The 24,626-nt window shown below is 37.0% G+C and overlaps 1 protein-coding gene across 8 annotated transcripts in view; it reads left to right on the top strand.

The window, feature by feature from the left end:
* The window catches only part of TAFA5 (TAFA chemokine like family member 5), a 419,600-nt gene that overhangs the window by 371,262 nt on the left and 23,712 nt on the right, over positions 1-24,626 (top strand). For 2 of the 8 annotated variants that reach the window (XR_009114347.1, XR_009114350.1), the window contains one exon: positions 24,082-24,174. The exons of 5 other annotated variants lie outside the window; for them this stretch is intronic. The gene's annotated coding sequence lies outside the window, so the exon portion shown is untranslated. Of the gene's footprint in view, positions 1-23,131; positions 23,230-24,081; positions 24,175-24,626 lie in introns of all 8 variants that reach the window. One more of the 8 variants, XR_009114349.1, reaches the window with a different exon arrangement.

Genomic DNA, 24,626 nt, shown 5'->3' with positions numbered 1-24,626 from the left:
CTGGTCATCACCATTTTCTGTCCTTCTGCTTCCTCTTACAGCTCTGCTGTCAGTTCTCAAAGTTAGATTTGATTAGCAGGAGCTCATTATCTCAGGCATAATTTGTCTCAGTGGAGTGAGTTACCCAGAGAAGCAGGTACAGGTTAAAGCATCTGGTTCTACACTAAAAGAATGACTATGGGATAAAAGCTAAAGTGAATACCCATTTTTGAAAAGCTGGTTGTGCATCAGGCATCCATAAAAGTCAAGCCCTCTTTTCGGTGAGTGCCATTATTTCAGCTACAAACCAGCAATCCCACTCTTGAACTATTTTTAGAGCATGCTAAATCCTGAAAACCATTGCACCTGTGCTAGAAGGTGCTGCCAACTTGCGATGTCATCAGTCTCCTTGGAGTCTATGTGCAATTCAGGGTTGCCCAGTTACCCCAGAAGCTCCACCCTCCCTTGGTCAAAGCAGCATTTCTTCTGATCAGCACAGCCAGCGCTGCTGCAAGTCATTGAAAATGCTGTTAACAAATACCTCTCAAGAGGTGCCGACACCTGGAAGTCATGCAGGTACACCATACCATAACTATGAAGAATGCCCTTGGGAACAGCATTTACAGAATACTGGAATTTTGAAGAGGCTGAAAGGCATCAGAGGATGGCCCCATATAAATCATAGTGGCTTCTTATAAATCCACCATAGAGGGCAGTGGAGCCCACTGCAGATGTTCAGAGCACTTCAGAGTGAGAGGCAAGGAGTACTGGTTCTTCACTCTGATGTCCTTCTGCTTCCTTTAACTCATGCAGAGGCAGAGTCTCCCATGCTTCTTTGTGAAAAAATGCCAACAGGGGAGCCAGAGGATAAGTGGAACCAGTACACCAGATTGTTCTTGAGATACTCCTCAAGAGCTTCTGACCCAGATTCTGACTAAGCAGAGGGGATGCCAGAGAGCCCCTTCTGAGTGGGGGGAGTCACGGGTGACATTCTTATACCACTGGAATGGTGAAAAGTGTTTTTCTATTAGACATGGGAAATGTGGAAAGCAGCACTTCTGTAATTCCTAACATGGTTATAGCACACAGTCTGTGTGCATGTATCTAACCAAGATATCTCCCTCAAACTAGAAAGATACTGGAGTGATAAAAATGTTTGTTACCTGGGTAAGTCCATTACTTTGAGCACATTAAAAATGCTAAATCTAGATATGCACATTAAATCCTCTAAAACACCTTCTAAAATATCCCTAAAGAAGCCTGAGTGGCCTTGTTGGGATGCTGGCAAACAATATATGGTAGAGATAGGTAGCCTATAGAAATGAGTATGTCACCTCAGCTATTAGTGCAATCTGAATAAAATGCAGGAAAAAACAGTAGTGAAATATACAGAAATTAATAATAACAGAGGTCTGCTAATATAATAATATTGTACCTCCTTGGTCAGCCTAATATACCTTGCCTAATATAGCTCCCAGAAAATTCTTATTTATGATGTACAATATAGACTGGACGTAACCATGTGTAAAAACATCATCTTGAAAACTGCCATTGAACTGGAACACCAAATGCACCCATTGTAATGTCTAATACTCACAGCACTCATTTCAACCCATCATGACCCTGTTGTATGTGCCTTTCAGACTTCCGGGCAGTTTGTTCTGTTTGAGGGGTGATTTGGAAAGGGAGCATTTTCTGAAAAAGACAAAGACAAATTGTTCCACTGATAGGCCAGGGGAAAAAAATGGAAATGCAGGAATATGATGACAAATAGAATGTTTGGCTTTGCTTCAGTCACTTCCATACGACAGTATGTAGCATGTTCAGAACTGCCAGCTTCTGAAAGAATGGAGATTTCAGCATTGTCACAGTATTTAAAAACAAGACATCCGACAGCAAACAAAACAAACAAAAATATCCTCAATATTTTCCATTTTTGGTGGAACAACAAGATTTAATTATTTAAACTGGCACTGGCAACACAAATGTGCTTCAGGTGTTTTCTTTGGTGTTTCTATGTCTGGCATTCATGTAAGGCATGTGCCATTCCAGTCCATCCTGTCTCAAAATGTAGAATGGTTTCTAAATTTTTACAGCCTGAAGCAGCTGTTGAATTAAGAACAATGTATTTTTTAAAGAACCATATTTTGTGGCATGGAAGGAAAATATAGTTGATCTTGTATGCATGGAAGCTAGTTTCATAGTAGTGAAACTACTCAATGAGTAAACTCAGTGAGTAAACTTAGAGCCAAAGTTCTCATTTGAAGTTTCTTTTAAAAGCAGTTTCCTTTTTTTGGAAGAAGGTACAAGTGAAATGTTTCAACTAACAGGCAAAATATTAGTGTCTTTAGGTGATATGACAGTAAATTCTTCTGTAAATATATACTACTCCCCAAATAGTAGCACGTATGAGTAGTAAACTGATTACATGTATTAAAAAGCATCTTCTCCAGAGGTAATACCAAGTTTTTGTGCTAAACATATCAAAAGAAGAATGGAAATGGTCATTCATATTCCTATTTCATAATATTAATTCCTTGTAGTAAGACTAGTAATGAACTTTGCTAAAGATTATGCGATGTATTCTTAACTGTATTTATTGCTTTGTCAGGACAAGAGTTCTTTCCAATAGAAATGCCTCTTTTGAATGTAAAGATAATACAAATACTTTTAAGGGAAGAAATGTTCATTTTCATGCTTGATCAGCCGTGTTCTCTTTCTTTTTGCTGCTTGTATTCATCTGGTGTGTTTACCCAGATATCTTGGGTAAAGTGGGGTGTGCTGTGCAGCAAAACTGTAGTAGCCATCAAACTACTTGGAAATTAGTTTTCTTTAGAGCAAAGAAACTATGGGCTTCTCTTAGCTCAACCTGTAGGGGGGGAACTGAAGAGCCCTCAGGAAAATAGAATGAACTCATTGATCATAATCTGAGGGAACTTCAGAGGCAACTGTGAGAGTGTTTTAACTCTTGATCTCCATAGTGGAAAGAGGTTATACATTAATCCTTTCTTTCCAGGTGCTGTGGAAACTGCAGTACAGGTTGAGCCATTGCAAAAATAGCTGACAAGCTTGAACTCTGATAAGAAAATAGATTCAAAGTTCTTTAGCTAGGAGCTGGATATGCTTAGTCTGTCTCTGAAGAAAGATTTTCCAGCTTAAACTGTAAACATTTTATCCAATTTTATCTAATTTAAATCAAAATGTTCTCAGAGCTGGCCAGGAAAGTGAAGCATTGTTAGCTCATTAAATAAAAAGGGCTGAAGGCCAACACCTCTCTTTATCATTAAATTTTATTTGGAACATGTTGCATAGATGGTGGACGACTTGTGAATCCTTTTTAAAATTACAAATTACCTTCTTGAACCTTGGTATCAGCCATTGCTTTTCCTATTAATACAAACAAAATCAACACAGATTTATATAGAAATAATCTAAAATGATTAGCAACTGTTATTTCAGCTCTTGTATACATATGTCATGAGATATTATTTGTCTTCAAAACTTTCAGTTTCAAATCTATGAGAAGCAATTTGCCAGATAAAGAAAAGACAGGAAATAAGTAAAAGCTAAGAAGACTACTTACCTTTGTAGAGTTGAGTTAATATTAGTTAAGTAATGATTATACTATGAAACATTAAGTAGTCTGCATATAGCTGGCTGATCCCTGGGAAGATGAGAACCACAGTTGTCATGGAAAAGGCATTGTTTGAAATCATATGATAAATACTTCAAATATAGTAAAAGCTTCTGCATAAAGTTATTGTTCTTAGCCCAATTCAAATATGGCAGACCTACAGACCTGATAAAATGGTCTACTTTGAGTCCTGTGTATTCAGTCTCTATAGAAGCAGTCATTATATTTTGCGTATGTCAAAGCATCAAGACAACTTTTAATCACTAAGTTTTCGTATCATATCACACCTAGTCATTAGCCTGATTTTTATCTTTCTCAGGACTTACTGTGAGATTGTACCTGATGCAGTACAGCTATACATTGCCCCTGTAAAGTAGGCTCTTCCAGGCCTGGCTGGAAATTCATGTCCATTTCTTGCAATGAGCAGTTGTGTGCATAAATCAGTTGAGCTCACGGCTCTGACAGAAAGTCTTTTTCCCCCTTTTTTTAATGAGTTAATTTTCTATCAGATCATTGAACTGTTCCACTTCCTTCTTTGATTGCACCATAATTAGATTTGAAACAAGTGGATAAGCAACTGTGTATGGTGCAAGAAAGCTGGAGAAGAATTGAATAGACTAGGAGTGAACTATGGCATAGAGTATAATGAAACCACACCTTTATTTCTATATCTAGAAAACTTAATAATCAAACTGAAAGAGCTAGCAGATTAACAATGGCTTTACTATTGCAATCAATTGCCCTGTTTCATCCTTTTGCTTTATTTTACATGTGCCCTCTTTTTTCTGAAGATGGTGAGGGATCACTCACTTCAAATTATAGTAACAAGACAAAATACTGCAACAAACATTTCTATACCCTTAATCTGTTTGGATTTCCTTTAAATAACAGAAAAAAACCCCACATTATGGAAGCATAAAGATAATGTTTTTGTTGCAGGATCCTGTAGGAATCCTACTGGCAGCAACAACCCTGTGCAGCAAAGATCAGTGTTATTTTCCATGGGGTTACTAGTTTGTCTCAAAAATGTCTTAGGTTTCACCCTATCCATATCACTGGTCACAAGTAGCCCTTAGTTTGTACTGTGAAATCAGGTACAAAGTTTGCTGGCCTTGTTCCATGCCAAAAATCATGCATGATTTTCATTCATATAAACCACTTCCTGGTGAATCAGCCTCATGATGACTTTGACTATGTGACAGTATTTTGTTTGAGCCTGAATTTACCAATTTACCAGCCAGCTATTTGTTAGAAAGGAAATTCTTATTATTATCATCATCATCATCATCATCATCATCATCATCAACAACAACAACAACAACAACAAACAACAACAAAAACAACAACAACCACAACCATTATCACCAGACTTCCTTTTAATGGCTGATGGTTAAGAGTCAAGGAGATGTGTCCGTTCTTACTGTAGAGCGATTAGACTTTGAGCAAATTAAAACCATCACATATGTTTGGACTATCAAAGGAATTAATGTTACTTTGTCTATCACTGTTTTCAGATGTTTTAATCCTGTATTTCCATAATAAACTAGGCAGATGTAACAATTTGTTTAAGACTGGGGGTAGGGAAACTGCTTTAATTTCCAGTCATAGTTTAACCCAGTTCCCTCCTTTTGTTGATGTCAATTTCCATTGTTGGGACAAGTATAAAAGTGTTCATGCTTTGTTTCAGTCTTCTCTTTTAGAACAAAATTATTATGATTTGCACAAATCAGTAGACATTGGAAAGTTTTAGTACAGGATCTCAAGAGCAAGCAGAGATTGCACTTTCACAGTTCAAGTCCCTGAAAAAGGAAGATGTGGCAATGAAAATGATCATGTACTGACAACATTCAGGCAGTAGCTATTTGTGAGCTAGTAGCAGTCCTGTTTTAAATTATATTCTTGCACATAAAATCATTAATCCATACTTTCCAAATGCGAATTAAAACTATATTTTCTAGTATTATAAATCAAGCAGCTTTGAAATTCACTTTTATTAATTAAAAATAAGTTTTAAATTATTTAAAATGCGACTTTATGGACAGTATCAAGTAATGCAAAGGATGAATTGACTAGTTCAATTTTCTTTCATTTCTTTAAAACTCGTCTCAGGGTAGTATTACATGCTACATATAGTGTCGCTTTCCATTTTTATGGATCCTCTTGCAGTGCCATCTATTTTGGTCTAAACAAAGGCTAGGAATACATAATTGCTGCTGAAGATATATACATGCCTTCATTTTAAATTTCTCTGTTATTTTGTTGCATATTTTTGTAAGTAATAAAGAGATTTTCCTGACTTGTTTTTCAACACACAAGACTAGGGAAAATAATGGTTTAATCATCTTAGAAAAAAACAAGAGTAGTAACAAAATTTATAAATATATTAAAGGAAGAAAATGTTTGGAAAATATCTATTAAAATATATTTCCCTTGGGAAATACAATTTCAACTTGCATGATTAATTTACAGTGTCTCAAGGATTCACTGAAACTCATCTTAAACTTCCTTATGTGATCAATTCTGTTTTATTGCTGTGAGATTTATGCAATAAAGCAAATAAACAGTTGATTTATCTCACTGTTCCACTTGTGTGACAAAGCATGAGAGAAGCAATGAAGAGAGATGAAATCAACTGATGTTAATGTTGTTTAGATTTGTGAAGGTAGTTTAGATTTTTTTTGGTGTTTTCTTAACATATTAGGAACACCAAAAAAGTTATTAAAAAAATTATCTTTGTATTCAAACTTGAATATGATGTGTGTATATAGTTCCAATGCTTTCGAAAGTTCAAAAATTCTGCCTTTTGAATGGAAACTGACGTTTTCTGTTTAGGCCATGGGTACACAGCAGAAAGGAAATACATTATAATTTTCAGGAGTGCTGTTCAAAGTGCCTGAAAATGTTGTGATGATACCATCACTAAGAATGACAGAGTTATCTACTTTCTCCAGAAACATAACTCACAATAGCATGTTTTAATTCTGACAGAAAAAATACCCAAGAATGAGTGGGGATGATCCTTGTATAAGATAGAACCCAAAATTAAATCCAGAAAACATGAAAGTCTGAGAAAGACACTGTATAAGAATATTTGGACGGCTTATTTTATAGAACGAATGCATTTTCTCTATGAAATTGATTTTAAAAAGGAATATTTGCAATATCTTTTTCCTATTTTTAGAATAGGAAATTTAGAATTTTAGTCAACACTATAATTCTGTAATAGAATTTTAGAATTTTTAGTCAACACTAATGGTAATAGGCACTGTAGTCACTGTTTGTGGATACCAAAAAAAAAGCCTTCTTAATAGTGACATATCCCTAGGTCACTGTCATGAATTTTACTCATGTCAATATAGTATACATTACTCTGCCAATAGAAGGTTTTGTAGATCTTGATCCTTCAGTGTATAGCACATGACAACATGTTTGTACAGAACCTTTCCCCATTTACAGCCAAAGTCAGAATCAACAAAACTTCAGATATGACCAGAAAGTTCAACACACAGCTCCTCACAGGTACAAGAATCAATGGACAACCATTGGATGCCATCTTGGCATCTCATTTATTTGCACCTACAACTGAAGGTTGGCTGTTTTTTTAATAGGAGTAAGGAAGTTTGGCCCAAGTTTTTCTGATGATCATCAGGGATCATAGAAACATAGAATCATTTAAACTGAAAAAGTTCTTTGAGTCCAACCATAAGCAAGAACAGCCAAGTCCACCACTAAACCATGTCTTTAAGTGCTGCATCTACACATCATTTAAATGACTCCAGGACTGGTGACTGAACTTTTTCCCTGGGCAGCCTCCTCCAATGCCTGAAACCCATCCAGTGAAGAAATTTTCCCCAACATCTTATATAAACCTCCCCAGATGCAACTTAAAGCCATTTCCTCTCATCCTGTCAGTTGTTATTTGGGAGAAGAGACTGATCCCCCACCATATCCAAAACCACTAAGAAACTTTTGGTGCATCTGCTGCCCTTGATAGCTACTCACCCACAAAAAATGCCTTAAATTTCACCTTTCTTCTTTCCAAGAGGAAAATAAATGGATTAGCGTGCCTCTGAAACTAAGATAATAGGTTTTTAAATCATAGGAGAAGGTTTTAAATTTGGGATTTTTTCCTTTTTAGGATTTTTTAAGCTTGTCTTAGTGGCCAGTCAGTCACGCACCTTTTATGGCTTTAATTTTTCATAAGGAGTTATGTGACTTCCATTTGCTTCCCTGTAACCAGCCATGGGCTGATGCAGTGGCTGGAGTGAAGGTGTTTTTCTGGGTCATAGGTTTTTCTTTTTCGATCATCCCCTATCTGTCCTGTTGAGCGGGGATATTCGGTACACTTCATGGGCATTAAACTGATGGGCAGTACTGGGCCCAAATTAGCTTCAGAAATAAATTGGGGGTTGGCTGTGTTGTGGTATGAAACAGGCCTCAGTGAGAGGGAAAGTTGTGTGAAGCTGGAAGGTGCTATAAGAAGAGCTGTGCCACAAACACATGAACTCCTTGTGACTCTGGGGTGGACCATGACAGGCAGCCAGTACTTTACTTCAGGCAGCTGTATGAGACAGAACAATACTCACCTCCTTTTGTGAAGTATCACCCATTGCTGGTTGATATTGCAATGCAAAATAAGATCTCTAGATGCTACATACGCTCCAGTGGAATGAACTAGAGGTTAGGGAATTTTAAAATATATTTGTTTGAAAAGACAGAACAAGAAATTGGCAGCACTTCTTTTTATTGTCCCTTTCCTTTGTATTTTCAAGTATTCATTTTTCATGAGTACGGGTAATACACAAAAAGTACTAAAAATATATGGGTTTTTTAGAGCTAAAAATCATCAGGATCATACTATCAATATTACAGAGTATGCATTAGTGCAGTTCTCTGACAGTTTGATACATTTATGAAAGTTTCTATCATTTTTGTTGTCATGTATCAGTGTTTCCAGAACATCTTATGGAGTTTTTTGAGAGCATCTGGCTGAGCTCTAAGGGAAGGTCTGACCTTAGGCATTCTAGTTAGTCCCGCATGCCTACAGTGAAACTTTGTTAGAAAAAGACATTTGCAGAGTGACATTACTGATTTCTGCTCTGCATCCTACTGCAATTCCAAAGCAACTTACCTCTTTTAAGAAAGGGAAACTAGGTCTCCTTCAGAATTAATTCTTTGCGAGAAACATCTTTGGTGGAGGCATCCTTCAAAGACAACATGGAGAGTGACACTGGCGAATAGTGAGGATGAAGAGATGTGCAGTATGATATCTGCTCCCTCATGTGAAAAGCCTGTCAGCATTCCTTGTCCCTAGAGCAGACATTCATTCGAATCTTTTGATGCTGTATTTATCATATTTCCACTGTAAGGCACCTGACTGATATTTACTGAATAAAAGTTCTACTATGCCAAAGCATTCAAAATGTCCAGGATCATTTTCATAAGCAGTTTAAAGCCCATGGGGACTTGAACCCACTCAGCTTTATCTACTCTGACTTATTTTTGATAATTCCTGAGGAATATTGCCCGTGGTTTATATTGAGGTGAGAGTTTTCTGACAGTGAGGTCAAAAGGTGAGCTCAAAAATTGTTGTCAATACATTTGGTGGGCTGATTGAGGCACAAATGTAAATGGAAACAGATTATCAGACAAAAAAAAGGGAAATAGGCTTTCTTGAATGAAGCCATGTTCTACTTAAATACTCTAGTGCAATATATTTGTGTTCATGCTGTTCCTGTTTTATTGATGAGTTTTAAATCCAAGATGGTGTTCAATACGTGGTCTGCCTCATATCTTTGTCGTAATTTTACAAACAACATATTCTTTCCCAGTAACGTTACTCAGAGGCATATAATTTCACTTCTGCATGCACCTCAAGGTCTGGCTACTGTGGCAAAATGGAGAAATTTAATGCTGCCTTGAGGTTAAGCATGTTTGATATCCTCTAAGTGCAAGCTCCCTTGCTTAATTCTGAAGTGATCCTGTGCATATTGTTACTCTGGGCTTCTGCACAAAGCACTGGATCCAAAAGCCTTGTTCTCAAAAACTAGAATAGGAGAAAAATGCACCAGCCATGTTTTTGTAACAATACCATGGAGGACTCAAAGTGAAAACCAGGACCCAATCTGTCGGAGGTTTCATGGAGTTTGAGCATTGTTTTGCAAGTTAGCTGCCTGGGGACTAATAGTTCTAGGAACCTCTGAGGTTTGCGGCTGTCCAAACTTCTACTGAGTCAATTTATCAGAAGTCAGGTATTCTGCTCTACTTCTCCCTGTGCAGAATTTTGTCACATAATACCTGTAAGGCAGAAGATTGTACAAAATTGAATTTTTTCAAGGAAGTAGCTCATCTGCTGCAATTTATTCCTATGTGAGGTAGTTCCCACAGCTGCCTACCTGTCTTCCTACTAGGAGATACAGTACTTGGTGAGGAAATATAGGCAGGTATCCATGGTCACTGGAGCCTGACCAGGTCCATCAGCACTCAATACACTGAGGCATCTAAACATGGCATGCTGGGGTTAATGAATTGAACCCATAGACTTAGTGGTTAGACCTAATAGAAAATAATTACTGTTAAGGTAAGAAACTCGTGTTCTGCCCTCTTTTCAGTGTAGGAATTGAAATCTACTTGGTCTCTAGTCTAGAGATAAGGACAAAAGGGAGAAAATGAATGCTGAATCTTTCTTATGTAGATGCACCACAGTGCAGCCAGGAACATTGGAAGGAGCGAGGGAGAATTTGGAACTGCAATCTAGCAAAGAAGACAGTCTTTTGAATGGTTCCTTAGGAAGAAAAAATGTAGAAAGAAAAAAACCAAAAAAAGTATTTGAGTAGTTCTTTACTCATCATCTGATTAAAAATAGACCTGAATCTGTGAACAGGTTCACATTGTGCTTTGAGACAGTAACCAGAACCTGCAGATTCATACAATTCAGCTAAGTGCTTCTCTGATGTTATAAAATTTAATAACTCTGCTGTGCTAACGGCCATACTGCTTTCAGATACTGATACACTAATTATATCCTTCATCCCCTTATCTCTTTCTGTGACTGAAAGTGTTACAGATATGTATACCTTATCCTGTCTTCTGAATCTCAGTGAATAACATTCTTCTCAGTTTCTGGGTGGTAGTTGTGAGCTATATTTAAGGTAAAGTGTGGCAGTTAGCCAGTGCTTTAGATATTACATCAGACTCTGTGCCTTGTTGCACTAGGAACCAAACTGTGAGAACTATAGTTATTGTTTGTACAGTTGACCAATCATAAATTATATTATAGATAATAAAAAGCAGGGATTTAATTGACAATAAATCATTATATTTATTTGGCAAAAGGACCAAGGAGCTTTTTTTCATTTGTCTTTTTTTAAGCTTTAAGGACTTAGCCAAGAGTTCAGTTTACCTTTCGAATCTTGAGATTGGAACAGTTCTTTCCCTTAACTCACAAATTTGACATACAAAATTGTTCTACCACATTTTTCACTTTAGGATACTATATGTTATATTTTCTATGAGCCAAATACCCTTTACAGATATGTCTGGGAAATAAGCCAGTTATAATGGTCTCAGGAGAATCAGCAGGATTTCTGTAAAACAAAAAATGTATATTTAAGTGCATGAATGTCTCGAATTAGCCCAGCAAATGGCAATTGACAGCTTTTGATGAATCTTGGCACTATTTTCTGATCAAACCATGTATGAGGCTTTAAATGAAAATATATTTCTTTCTTCATTGACATTATAAAGGTCTAAATCTGTAGCTTCTGAATTATGTCTACTTATAATTATTGTCAGTTTTGTCCACACAGAGTTTGTGTCATTTTGGCCTATCAGGCTACTGTATATCTAAAAAGTGAGCAAAGCAATGTCATTGCTAGGAGTGACAGCATTATTTTCAAGTCACTCTGTTAATTTTGATGGTAAGGTGCTCAATTTCAGTTTATATGGTTTTGGCCAAGGTTAGTTGGTCCATCTTTGAGAAAGACGCTCTCTGGCAAATATTGTTTTCTTTTTTCCATTTGGAGGTAGCCCAAAGTGCTCCAGATGTCAGAGCTCTGACTTACAATCATGCCAGATTTTGAACGAAAATTCCCGGGAGCAGATCTTGTTGGGGGAATATGCAGATACTCTGCTATTTATAGAAGAACACTAGTGTAATCAAATATCAATGTAAGTGCACCTTTAAATAGAAAATTATGGTGAAAATGTCTTCTATTACACATTGATATAGCTGTTCTGCATTTTGTAAGTCTGCATGAAGAATAAGTACTGTTGGTTAATTAAGCACACTTTATTGGAGTAAATTTAAAGATTTATAATGCATATATTGCAAAAAAGTAAACCCTCCTGACCCCTACCTTTTAGTCAGATGGTGTGTTGGCATGGAATTTTTAAAAGGAAAGGGAGGAGATTCAGGAATAATTTCAAATTTTTCTGCCCAAATATTAAATCAACAGTCAGATGAACAACTAACGATATTTGCTACAACTTAGAATTTTCTCTTATTTTTTTGATATTTAAGTATATTTACTTTTTTTAAAATATTTTTACTTTCAGAATCCAAAAGAAACTTCAGTTCTATCACAATGTTTCTCATTACCATTAGAGTTCAGGCATTTTTATATGGCCTATCCATAGCAATTATAATGTTCTCAATTCCTGCTGATGTGTTATAAGGGAATGTCTTGATCTGATCAATTTTAGGTGCTCATAATATATATATATATATATATATATGTGTGTGTGTGTATATATATATATATATATATGCATTTATTTGTGTATACATATATATGTTCATTTAAATACATATATAATTCTTAAATTATTGGGGCCTGATGCTACTTAAAGCTGATTAAAACATTTAGATCAAAGTGTTCCCTGTCTGTGCTGTAATGAAAAGAAGCTAAGCATCAAATGTACTAATTAGAAAGGCAGCTGTTTTCTTGTTAATATCTTAGCTTGAAATAATTTTTTGCTGGGAAGATGAAAATGTCATCTTATCTTTAGAAGTTGCATAGCATGCAGTTGGGGGTTTTTGTGTATTTTTTGCTGTAGTTTCTTTATTTTTTAATAAAGAAAAAAATAAAACCAAGCAACATGATTTTTAAAATATCAAAGAAATAATCTGTGACATCCAGATTCATTTTTCCTTATAAGGCATTTAACACCTACATGACTCCAGAAAAGATTTGCTGTAGTCAATGAGACCAACAAAATTGTAAGTTGGGCTTTTAAATGCCCAGAGGTGAATAGGATAATATTTGCAGACCAGGTTGTTATTTCTCTATTGGAATTTTTGTCTACTTTTCAAAACAGTTCATATCATATTGCATATTACTACTTCTGGAATGCAAAATTAAAAATTAATTATGTAACTTTTAAATGGAAGTTTAATTTTTTGGATTTTTTTTTCTTAAACAAAATTATTTAAAATAGTTTTTAACTGTTTTTGTACCTATTGAGTCTGGGAGTGATAAAAGATTTTGTGATCAAGAGTTATTAATTGCATATGGAAAAGAATTGCAGCTAAGCTTTCCAAAGGCATGTGACTGCTGGGACAAACATACTTTTACCTTGCAAGGTTGTCTTTCAGTAGTATTTTCCTGCCTATGTTGTCATTCCCACAGTGGTCCCTGCGAATCTTACAGAATCTGTAGAGCACACCCACATTGTCTCCTACACAGACCAGATTTCTGCTCCTACTTGAGGGGAAAAAAAAAGTGCCTTTTTTTTTTTTTTCATTTCTGATTAATTAGTGAAAAATGGCCAGTGTCAGAGAAACACAAACTATTCCTTGCTAATTAACCCTGATACACTGATATCCAAGAAACTCTTAGCCCAAGCCAAGACCTAGTATGAGGACAATATACAAGTATCCTTCTACAGCAGAAACTCAAAACATGCAATGTCAGTTTTGCACCAGTCCTGTTCTATATGGCATGTTATTCCTGACCTCAAGGGAAAGATTGATCATGACTTCTTCCATCTGATATTTATGAAATGTTGCCTAGCATGTCTGGCAGAGTCAGTAATACATTTTCCTCTTTTTCTGTTTTGTCTCTTGTTTCTATAGCATCTGAGTTTTGTGTGATTTCTCATTAAACATTCTCAAGTTTCACCCACATAGGCCATCTGGACTATAGTTAATATTTTAGGACCTATCCCCTTAACTTTGATGTACTTTCTTGTAACTGCTAAAACATGGTGATATCTCTTCCTTCTGTCTTGAGAACCTCCTCCTCACATACCCAGACATACCAGAGGAACCAAGGGCTTGATACTGTCAGCAGCTGAACTCTTTCAGATCTCTTCTATATTTTTTCAAATCTGGGAAAATCTATGATGGGAAAAAGAAACCTGTGAATTCTCAGCAGCAAAAATCTTACCATGATGAAAGGCCTAAAGTCCTAAAGCATAAAATATTTTATTAAAAATAAGTTTCATATCAGTGGTTCCTGAAGCTGATTTGTTGCATTAGATTATGAACACCAAAATGGTACTCTGATGACCAGCACAGGAACAGTGTGACCCAATAAAATGGATTCACTAATGACACTGTCAACACTATAGCTTGATCCCTGTCTTCACCTGAAGCTTATTTCCCTCTCAGGTTCATTGCATTTCATCTGAGTAACTGTTTTATGAACCAACAACTTCTGTTCCACACCTATGATTGGAGCAAGCATTTTACTCTGATTTAACCCAGAAGTATCTCTCAAATAGCTCAGTCACTTTTGAAATAGTCTTAGTGTCTGATGTTACTATTTGTCATTCTTATAAATGTGAAAACAAGCTTGGAAGATAACAAAGGTCAGATAAATGCTTTTAAAAAAGAAACTGACAGCTCTTATAATACTTGTGCTTCATGTAATAAGACACTTATCTGTGATCTCATCTTCGTGATCATGTGGGATTGCTGTAATGACATTTCTTTCTTAAGGATGGACCCACAGAAATGTTTCATGGTCTGTCCCATAATGTTGACTAACTGAACCACAATCACTTGCTTCTTGAACACAGCAACTGATCATTATTGGTATCTTCTTCCCTGTTGTGCATCATTCAACCCAGACAAAATGCTCAGTCACAAGGACATGGTTTGGGCATTGATGCAAGTGCAGAGGGTCACTCATGACTAAAGGAGGCTCACTGAGCCACAAGCAGGAGCAGCTTGGAATTTTTCGGCTTGTGAAAAGAGAGTAAGGGCAGAATTCTGTTCCCCTTATTCATATGTCCAGGGCAGCCTATATATTCCAGAAGTCTGAGACATATTCAGGAGTGCAATTCAGGGGTTTTAAGTAGCATCTGTAGAAAAAGAGACATACCCAAGCACATCCAATAGACACTGAGCACCTATGCTTATGTAGAATTGAGCTCTAGATTTTGTTGATCCTGACTGAGATCACAATCATCACATACAATACCTACATTCAGGTGTCATAACCACTGAATTTGACCCAAGGAGCTGTAATAATGGGGAGTTTAAGGGCTGTCATGGAAGATACACTGCATTAGGCATCTCTAAAATCTAGTTGAGAAAGGTTTTACAAGGTAGGGGTTTCATCCCACTTCTAGGAGAAGCACATGAGACTCATATCTTTGAAAGAAGATAAGATTTACTTCCTCTTCTGCTCCCCAAAAGTTTTATTGAAGCTGCTTTTATATAGTTCTGTGTTCTGTCTGTATAAATTTATTGCAAATTACAGAAAATTCCTTGAAATTTGCCACAGTTTATTTTTCCTCTTTTGTTGTTTGTTTTCAGAGTACTGCAGAAATCTGATCACCACAGAACCGCTTGCCAAAATAGCACAGAAACAGGGTAGAGAGAGTAACGGTGATCTTGCCAAAGAATTTTGATCCAATATGCTGCACAGTGCACAGAGTGCTCTGCCTCAGTAGTCATTGAAACACTGGTTGTTTCTGAGACACTGCATCCATAACCCGTGTTAAGCTTAAATATAATTGCACTGTCAATCAGAATGCTACACAGTATAATGCATTTAGGTGTCTGCTATGCCTAAATGTGTTTCTCTAGGGGAATCAAATAGTCTTAATTGGCTAGTTTGGGATAATGATCCTTAAATTCCGTGTCTCATCCTTCTTCCCACTTCTTTGCTATATCATCCACAACTTAGAACTGGAGGATGAGCATAGGTGTGCAAAAGGACATTTTATTGGGGATTATAAGAATATATAACAAAACAAACATAAACCTTTCCTGGAGTGAAGAAAACTAGGACTTGAAAGTTTGTAAGGTGTATGGATACATTGTCATTAAAGAGAAGATCAGCATATGTTGCTGTATGCGCAATTCCCTATATCTGTCAATTTTCCCCTTACCCTGTCTAGAAATATTCTCTCCCTCCTCAAATTGTGAAGAAAACACTGTAACTACATTTCCCACTGCCCTTTCAGAATGTCTATGGTTGAATGATGGATTGAAGAAAGAAAACCTTGGCTTTAATCTGATAGAAAATGATAGTTGACGTTTTTGAATATCTATTTCACTTTCCTGAAGAACCTCACTCTTTCTGTGGTGAGGTGTTTTAGGGAAAAAATTTTCTTATTTTGAAAATCATCTTTAGGGCCAGGAACTAAATCTCATGAGTCTGTTAACCTGTTAAGCATGTAACAATCTGTTAATCCAGGACTTTTTCGGTTTTCACTGAAAGTGAATAGGATCAAGGTTTAAAAAATTGAACTATTTTATGCTATTATATGTTTATTTTTGTTTTCCATGTACATATTAGAGGACTGTCTAATAATTCAGCTTTAGAAAATTTTACCTTCAGAGGAGTTTCCTTTTGTAGAGAATGTAAGGACTAAAAGCAGTAATGGACTTTCTTCTCTATTCTTATCTACCTACATGTGAGCTGTGTTGAAGACCATACTTGCTGTTCTGCTTTCAGTGAATGTCCGTGTGTTATTTCTAATGAAAAATGTTGTGTATGTTCCTGCTTTTGTTTTCAAACATGTCTCTTAGACAATAAAAACCCTCCTGCATTCTTCTTATTTCGCATATAAATATTCCTCCTCTACTCTGTTTTCCCATAATTGTCCACTTACGACTTTCTCCTCAAGTTCTAGACAAAGGCTAAGCAGAATAATTTCAAAAATTTATTTCCAATACACAAAATATTTATAAAATTGCTTGTTGGAAGTAATTTACATTGCTGCATTGCTTTCTGGAATGATGTGCAACATGACTACTTTCTTAAATAGTCATTTGTCAAATGGAGTACATAAAGCAAAGTATCTCACTGGTGAACACTGGCTATGCAGTTCCTTCACTACCAGTTGAACTTACAGTTTAAAGCTCATGGTTTTAAAGTCAGAATTAGCTTTTTTAATGGGTGAAATATCCTAAGTATTGTCTTTAAGAGCATGTTGGACTATTGATGTATTATTCAACTTTTTTCACAATCAGTCTTAGTAAAACACTTCCAGTTTTTACTGTGTATGAGACTAACCTTGCTTCAGCCCAACTGCCTGTTGGCTGAACCGACACTATCAATCAGATAGTACTCCCAGATGTCCTTGAACAATCTTCTTCTTTCAATTAGAAAAGAAAAATTAAATTTTTATTTGTGTGTGGACTTCAGTGCTGGCTGATGCTCTTCTTCATATTTTTTTCCTTTTTTTCCCATGATGCAGACAAGTAAATGTAACTATAAAGATTATTTTTTAAACTTTATAATTGAAATCACATCACTCTCTTAATAAAATACTCTTCTATTGTTTCAATAAAAGCATTATTTTATTGAAGATAATTGTATTGCATAGATTTATTAGCACACAGAAATATTTAAATCACTTTTTTTCACAAGAAGATTTAATTTAATAAAGCTTAAAACTTTAAGATTTGTTAGTCTATAAAGAGTATGCTTTGAATATAGATATATACGTATAAACATTCATAATTCAGTAAAAATTAAGTTATTGCATTTCAAAATTTATTTTAAATTAATTTTAAAAAAATCTTAGATACATTGATAATTTTATCTGAACCTGTCTCCTACCTTAGAGAAAAGTGTCAGAAATATACATATAAATTTAAATAAATATAAAAATATAAAACAATTCCTGTTATTTTTTCAGTATCCTGAGGAAAGCCCATGGCTATTCTTAGACACTTTTAATCGTGCTAATATTGCTGTTGTTTTTTTTTATTTAAAAAGTAAAAAAGGTGACAGAGAAGTAGTAATTTTTCAAGTTTACAATTCCTTACCAGTTACAAATCTTCCTTAGTTTTATCTGTGTTAACCTTCATATATGTGCAGATCTCTAACCAACTTAAAAGAGCATAAAGAAATCATATAACATTGAGTTACTTGCTCAAGGTCTTTAGCTGGAGTTATTTTGAGGATATTTAACATTTTAGCCATTTTACCTATTAGTGAGAGGTGAAAACATCCTATTTGCATTGTTGTGCCTTATAAGATGTGTGGTCCTCTTCATCCTTCCCTCTTTCCACCCACGATGCTTGAAGGAGCTGATTTTAGACTTTCACAGGGGGAAAAATGAGGCCTGCCTTGCTCTTTTGTTATCCACAACAGTCTTAAATGCTACTGTGAGCAAAAATCTCCCATGATCACCTTTGTATCCAAGGGCTTTGGATCTGCTGAAGAGAGATATTCTTGCCGCTCTCTTTCTCTTCTGCACCAATGTTGACATTGGCTGCGAGTCCACAGCTGGCTGAACACGAGTCAGCAGTGAGCTCAGGTGGCCAATAAAGCCAGTGTCATCCTGGTCAATAAAAGTGTGGCCAGCAGGACCTGGGCAGTGTGTGTCCTCCTGTACTCAGCACTGGTGAGCCATACCTTGGATCTTGTGTTCGGTTCTGGGCCACTCACTGCAAGAAAGATACTGAGGTGCTGGAGCATGTCCAGAGAAAGGCATGGAGCAGGTGAGGGAGCTGGAGCACAAGGAGCTCCTTGTAAGGAGCAGCTGAGGGAGCTGGGGGTATTTAGCCTGGAGAAAGGGAGGCTCGGGAGTGACCTTATTGCTCTCTACAATACCTGAAAGGAGGCTGTAAAAAGGTAGGGATCACCCTCCCGAGCAACTAGTGATAGGAGAGGACACAGCTTCAAGCTGCACCAGGTGAAGCTCAGGTTTGCTGACAGGAGGGATTGGTTCACAGAAGGGTTGTCAAGCATTGGAACAGGTTGTGCAGGGAGGTGGTGGAGTCACCACGTCTGGAGGTGTTTGAGAAAAAACTTCACGTGGTACTCAGGGCCATAGTCTAGCTGACAAGGTGATGATGAAAGATTGGAGCTGGTGACCTTTGGAGGCCTTTTCCAACCTAAATGAGTCTGTGATTCTGTCACCTCCATTGCTTTTCCTTAGCATGTGCTCAGATGCCACAAACCAAACTTGTGTAATTATACACGCTTAAGGCTGAGCTCTTAAACAAGGCTTACCTGCATGACCCAGGTTCAAATGTATTTCAGCTGGTTTACAACAAGTGGTTCTAACATTTTCAGTCATTGTGAGGATTATCTAACTATAACAGCAATCCCACTTCCTTCACTGCTATTGCTTATGAAGTAATAGGCAATTCAGAAAAAGGAGTGTATGATCTGACCCAGTGTATTCCAAGATCTTGTAAGTTAAAAAAAGATAATATGAGACAAAAAGGGTTTTAACAGAAAAGGAAATTAATGATCATGATGATAGTCCTGACAGATGGTCAGGGGAAGTTGAGAAGATAGGCCTAGAAGTGTTATTTAAGGGGAAATGAGACTTTTTTGGGGTTTTTTTTTGAGACAGACTGATATTAAAATAGTTATTGGGAAAAAAATATGCAAAGAGTCTCAGACTGGGAATAAATACTTCTTTCTGTGTCAGGCTGAATAGTGGAAGTGAAAAGAAACATACAATGTGTGTTAAAAGGCATCTTCTTTTTGAAGGGCACTGGTAATGGGATTCTGCTCTCTGTAACTCAGGAATGCTACTTTGTTGGAGTGCAGCACAGGAAAATATACCTGCATATACACTACCTAATACATTAGACTTCTTTTTATAAATATTCATCCAGAAGCACAGACACTAAAATTGTTCAAAATTATAACTCCTAATTCTGTAGGTACTGTGGTTTGAACTCTGAAATTTCTCTTCCTGTGGCTAGCTCAGTGAGACATAAATACAGCATTAAGTAGGATAGCTTTCATGTTTCTTTTTCTTATTACAATAGCTGCAGATACTTTAGAGTTAGATTAACTTGTCTTTTTTTTTCTGAAGACTAAGCAATTCAGTATGCATGTATGAACAGCGTGGAGGAAAGGAGAGGAAGGGAGGGAAACAAAATAAATTTTCAGAAGGGACTATGGGAGTTCTCATGAATGAAACAGATCATTGCTGCTCCTTGGATCATCACCTGAAATTTACATTTTTATTCCCATAAAGCAGGAGGTATCTTGCCAGGCAGTGTAAGGCTTTCCTAGGGCATTTTAATGCTTTTACATCTTTCTTTCTGCATCATATATGCTTAGTTGTTTAGGGACCTAGAACTGAGAGCCACAGAAGCAGAGGGGAAAAACATGCTGTTTATCTGACTTGCAGTCAGTTGGTAAAAGGTTTGGAACTGTTTCTATTATGAGTAGATTTGTGAGTCAGAGGCAGGTACAACCAGCATCCATCTCTTTCTTAGGTAAAAAGAACCCAAACAAAAAAAAGCTGTTTGCACTCATGGGTGCTGCACAAAATCCTAAGAATCACAGAGGCATAAGACTGTAGTTGAAAGTACAAAACACACAATTTAGACAAGTAGTTCAGCTCTCAAGCAACACTGACCAATTACTTTGACCAATTACTTGGTAGATATCCAGAAAATTTCCAAAAAACAATTCTGGAAAAATGATAGAATTGTCATCAAAGAGTGCCAATGTGACTGCAATAGGTAGTCATGTAAGAGCACATGGCTACTGTAGCAAAAACCAGAACTTTGGTGAACTCTTTATTCTAAAAACAGAGTGAAAAACAGATGAAACTGCTAAAGTTTTATCAGGCTTGACATGGAATTGTTGGTATTTATGTGGATTCCATATAAAGTGAAAGGTCAAGACATACTTGAAACTCAATCCTAACTGAAAATATTTGCCACTTGCAGTAAGCCTGGATCAACTTTCTGGTTGTGATGAGAAATTCAAACATTTTTGTCACTCAGTTAAGTCCTAGATGCTACAGTGAAAGAGAGGTTTTTATGGGGATTTCTTTTGATAGAAAGCCTGTGTAAGTCAGCAAAGTGCCATATATTCTTATCTTCTCAAGGTGACTTGCATAGCTTTTTTTCCTTTGTTTTGACCATAAAAATAAAGAAATAAAATATTTTGTGGGCCATTAGGGCACAGCTGGGGCTAGACTGATCCTTATTCTACTTCCTCCAGAGTAAGACAAATTAAGTGGAATCTGTTATAATTGCTCTAATAAGCCAAACACTCTTGGGACATATTCAAGCCACCCAAGAACAACAATAAGATATATATAGTCATGTGATTTGTATTGCTTCTTATGTTTTGGATTATTAGCAGGAAAATTTGTTTTCCTCTTGAGCACACAGGGAATTTGTTTTTCTCTTGGAACACACAAGGGCTTGGACTTCCACCATGTAAGCAGTCAGAAAATATACAGTCGTATTTTAGTCTCTGGTACTAGATGCCTGCTCAGTACCTCAAATTTGAAGAAACTCAAACTAACAGCCCAAATATTTGGCTCCTTCCAAAGGAAGCAGAACCTGCTGTCTGAAGAGCTGGGAAGAAATTATGACTTCAGTGAAATCAGTGACAAACAGACATGTGCTTTGGTACCTAGAAATGACATGAGTTCTGTGTATGAACAGAAGAAATGTTGTTCTGTGTGATGGTTATGTAGCCTTTCTTTAATTAGATGCTGCTACAAATTTCCTTAGTGAAGGGAAAAAAGAACCAAATCAATGCAAAAACCAATTTCCCTGGTTTGAAGCAGTTTTATGTAAGTATTTATTTAATTTACCGTTATTATTGCAAGCTGATGAGCTAATTAATATTCTAAAAATTACTGCCAAACAGCCATCAAAAGCACCATTTTACTTTAAACTTGCCTGTTAGGGAAGTGGTACTTTCATGTCTTTTAATTCACGTTTTCAATTCTTAGAGAAGTAAAGAGGGAGGTCAGCAGAACTGCCACCTTGGGCTTCCATGGCGTAGGTTATAGGCCTTTCAGCCTGACTTTGGTGCCAGGGAAGGTCATGGAGTGTCATCCTGTCTTGAGTGTCATCCTGTGGCACGTGCACAGGGCATCAGGCCCAGCCAACATGGCTTTATGAAAGGCATTCACCTGCTGGCCCAACCTCATCTAATGCCAAGGCTACCTACTCAGTGAAAGGCTGCAGATGTTGTCTACCTGAACTTTAGTAAAGCCTTTAACACTCTTTTCCACAGCATTCTCCTGGCAAAATTGGCTGCTTTGATAGGTGCACCCTTCACTGGATAAAAAAAAATAATTCTGGGTGGTTGAGCCCAGAGAATTGTGGTGAATACAATTGAATCTGGCTAGCAGGCAGTCACTACTGGTGTTCCCCAGGGCTCAGTATTGCGACAGTTCTGCTTAATACCTTCATCAATGATCTGGACAAGTTAACAAATGACACCAAGTCGGATGGAAGTGTTTATCTGCTGGAGGGTAGAAGGACTCTGCAGAGGGCTCTGGACAGGCTGGATTGGTGGGTTGAGGACAAGTATAGGAGGTTCTACAAGGTGAAATGGTGAGTCCCGCACTTGGGTCACAGCAACCCCATGCAGTGCTAGAGGGCTGGGGAAGAGTGGACGTAAAACAACCCAGCAGAAAAGACTGGAGAATGCTGATCAACAGTAGCTGAACATTAGCCAGCTATGCCCAGGCAGCCAGAGAAGCCAATGGAATCCTTGCTTGTACCCACAACAGTCAGCAGGACCGGGTAGTGATTTTCCCCCTGCGCTTGGTGAGGCCACATCTCAAATCCTGTGTTCAGTTTTGGGCCTCTCACTTGAATGAAAGACATTGAAGTGCTGGAGCATGTCCAAAGAAGGGCAACAAAGCTGGGAAAAGGTCTGGAGCAGAAGATTTTTGAGGAGTGGCTGAGGGAGCTGAGGTTGTTTAGCCTGGAGAAAGGGAGGAGCAGAGACACCTTTTCACTCTGAAAGGAGGTTGTAGCCAGAAGGGGGTCAGTCTGTTTTCACAAGTAACAAGTGACAGAATGAGTGATATCACCCTCAAGTTGCACTGGTGAGGCTTATATTGGATATTAGTCAAAATTTTTTCACTAAAAAGGTTGTCAAGCTTTGGAAAAGGCTACACAGGGAAGTGATTGAATCACCATCCCTGGAAGTATTTAAAATATTTGTAGTGGTCCTTATGGACATGGTTTAGTGGTGGACTTGGCAGTGCTGGGGTGAACTTGATGGTCTTAAAAGTATTTTTCAACCTAATTGATTCTATGATTCTATTCTATGGATTGAACTATTACTATAAATAGTAAAATAGTCCTTTTTATTTTTTTAGGCGTCCCTCTTTTCTCTTATTTGATCTGTCTGTTTTTCTGGGGAGTGATTAATTTACCTGTAATGAGGAACAAAAGGGAAAAAACAGGAGGTGGGAGGGTAGGTGTGCATTCTCTTCCTCTTCTCGGGACTCATCATGCTCTCTCCTATCTTCTCTCCTTTTTATCTGTTAATCTTATTACCTATCTTACTTCTTTTTCATGCCTTCATTAATAAGTGATGTTTATACTTCCCTTGCTAACATAAGCTTTTCCCCCCCTTTCATTTAATCCTATCATTGTCCAAAGTTGTAAATTCACTTCCTGTTCTCTAATCTGTTCCTCTTCCTGTCATCACTTTATTTCAAGCCTGCTCTATGCCCTTCCTCAGCATTTTTAGAGTGCATCATTTTCTACCCTCTTCTCGTCTCCTTTTAAAGTGTTAATACCATATTCATGTGGCAGGGGTGTTCGAGGTGGAGACAGGGATGGCAAGGAAGGAAAGAAGGAGGTTTCTATCCCCATGAAGGGACAAAGCAGAAGGTTATCTCTGAATGTATGTTGTTGTACCTGAATTCTCTCTTCTTCCTGGGACCAGTGTGGTAGAGAAGCATACACTGAACATGCAGTCCATCAGCAGTTCACGCTGTTGCTTTTAGCTGTGGGCCATTCTGGCATTATAAAGGAAAGATGGAGCTATGTCAAGCTAATTCTTAACACATAGTAGTTTACTTTCAGACCTAATAAACCATGAATTGTTTGCTTTGTGTCTTGCAACCTAAAAAGTATTACTACCTTAAAATTTATGTTCTTTTCTAATGGGAAGAAAAATAGGGGGCATAGCAGGCAGGTCAAGAAAGAGTTTAAAGAGGAAAGAGGGCAATTAATAGAAGCAAAACATTATTTCTCTTGCTGAAAGTGTATTTAAGAAGGGGAATATATCACAATAATCAACCAGGTTTTTTGCCTTCAGCCTGTCTGAGGCCATGTGGTTTGGAGATCTGATCACTAGTCCGAAAAGGAAAGGCTGTTTGCAAGATTTCCGGGGTGTTTTTTCCTGGAAAAGGTGAGAGGACAAAAGCAGAAATCTATGACGTACACTTTATGCCTTGTAAGGAAAGTATTCATCTGTCTATCTGCCTCTCTTTCTCTTTCTTTCTTTCTACATGCATATATATAGAGATCCATATGTTTCAAGCTGTCACAAAATTGATTTGGAGGCAGATTTTTCTTTCATGTACTGCTCTGAAGATTAGGTTAAAAATTCAATATATGGCTTAAACCAATTGAATTGTGTTTTCTTATTTGTTTGCTCTTTTACATTCACTGTTCAGTATTTTATGGAGTTTTGCATGGTATTTCCATCAGTAATAACAGTTCTGACTACTTGGAGACAGAACAATGCCAAAGCAGAAGATAGTGTTTGAAAATGCAAACAGCATTTTGTAACAAGCATGCTTGCTTAATACACCCCACAACATTTTGGTGTATACAGAATCTGTGGAATTTTTAAACCAT

This window comes from Melospiza georgiana, chromosome 4, assembly GCF_028018845.1.
Source record: "Melospiza georgiana isolate bMelGeo1 chromosome 4, bMelGeo1.pri, whole genome shotgun sequence".
NCBI lineage: Eukaryota > Metazoa > Chordata > Aves > Passeriformes > Passerellidae > Melospiza > Melospiza georgiana.
The sequence above is the reverse complement of the archived record's forward strand: the minus strand, read 5'-3'. Positions and strand labels throughout refer to the sequence as shown.